General features: G+C 48.7%; 1 protein-coding gene across 1 annotated transcript in view; it reads right to left on the reverse strand.

Moving 5' to 3' along the window:
* Window positions 1-1782, reverse strand: part of LOC109232458 — a 5626-nt gene that overhangs the window by 327 nt on the left and 3517 nt on the right. The gene's annotated exons all lie outside the window — the stretch shown is intronic.

Consider the following 1782-nt stretch of genomic DNA (forward strand, 5'->3'; position numbering starts at 1 on the left):
GATTATAAAGATCTAAATAAAGCTTGCCCCAAGGATTCCTTCCCTTTGCCTAACATCGATCGAATGATCGATGCCACGGCCGGCCACGAGACACTAAGTTTTCTCGACGCCTATTCCGGATATAATCAGATCCGGATGGATAAGGACGATCAGGAAAAAACGTCTTTCATCACTAAGTATGGCACTTACTGCTATAACGTGATGCCCTTCGGGCTAAAGAACGCCGGGGCCACCTACCAACGCCTAGTTAACAAGATGTTCGAGAATCAATTAGGCAAAACCATGGAAGTTTATATTGATGATATGTTAGTTAAATCCCTGCGCGCAGAGGAACATCTTAGCCATTTGCAGGAAACTTTTGCTATATTAAAGCAATATAACATGAAGCTGAACCCGGAGAAATGCGCGTTCGGGGTCGGATCCGGAAAGTTCCTGGGATTTATGGTGTCCAATAGGGGAATCGGGATCAATCCGGATAAGATTAAGGCAATCGAGGACATAAAGATTGTCGATAACGTAAAGGCCGTCCAACGGCTCACCGGGCGCATAGCTGCTCTAGGCCGGTTCATATCCCGATCCTCGGAGAGGAGCCATCGATTTTTCAATCTTCTAAAGAAGAAGAATGATTTCACGTGGGGACCAGAATGCCAGCACGCCCTAGAGGAACTCAAAAGGTACCTTTCTAATCCACCTTTGTTGCATACTCCGAAAATCGGAGAGCCTCTATACCTATACTTGGCCGTATCGGAAGTAGCCGTCAGTGGGGTCCTAGTTAGGGAAGAACAGGGCACCCAGTTCCCCATCTACTACGTAAGTAGGACACTAGGGGAAGCGGAAACGAAGTATCCTCACCTAGAAAAATTGGCATTAGCCCTAATTAGTGCCTCAAGGAAATTGAAGCCATACTTCCAAAGTCACCCCATACATGTTGTAACTACATACCCATTAAGAAATGTCATGCATAAGCCCGAATTGTCCGGCCGGCTGGCCAAGTGGGCCATAGGAGTTAGCGAGTACGATATCCAATATCGACCTCGAACCTCGATTAAGTCGCAAGTATTGGCTGATTTTATCGCCGACTTCACACCGACCCTTATTCCCCAGGTCGAAAAAGAGCTCCTGCTGAGCTCGGGGACTCCGTCCGGAGTATGGACATTGTTCACGGACGGAGCTTCGAACGTAAAGGGGTCGGGATTGGGGATCATACTAAAACCTCCTAACGGGGACGTCATTAGGCAGTCTATACGGACGAGGAGGTTGACTAACAATGAAGCCGAGTGTGAGGCTATGATTGCAGGTTTAGAATTAGCAGGAGCCTCGGCGCCGAAGTGATCGAAGCCAAGTGCGATTCTCTTCTTGTGGTAAATCAGACGAACAAAACGTTCGAGGCCAGGGAGAGCCGGATGCAAAGGTATGTCGACAAACTCCAAAACACCTTGCACAAATTCAAAGAATGGACTCTCCAACACGTACCCCGAGATCAAAACAGCGAGGCCGATGCCCTCGCCAATCTGGGCTCGACAGTCGAGGACGACGAGCTCGAGTCCGAAAAGGTGGTACAGCTAATGAGGTCGGTCGTAGAAGAAGGGCACGCCGAGGTCAACTCAACTAGCCTTACTTGGGACTGGAGAAACAGGTATGTGGACTATCTAAAAACAGGAAAACTCCCACAGGACCCCAAAGAATCAAGGGCATTGAGAACAAAAGCGGCCCGTTTTGTTTGGCCGAGGACGGAGTCTTATATAAAAGAACCTTCGGAGGACCACTCGCCATATGCCTTGG

The sequence above is a fragment of the Nicotiana attenuata genome, chromosome 9 (genome assembly GCF_001879085.1).
Source record: "Nicotiana attenuata strain UT chromosome 9, NIATTr2, whole genome shotgun sequence".
NCBI lineage: Eukaryota > Viridiplantae > Streptophyta > Magnoliopsida > Solanales > Solanaceae > Nicotiana > Nicotiana attenuata.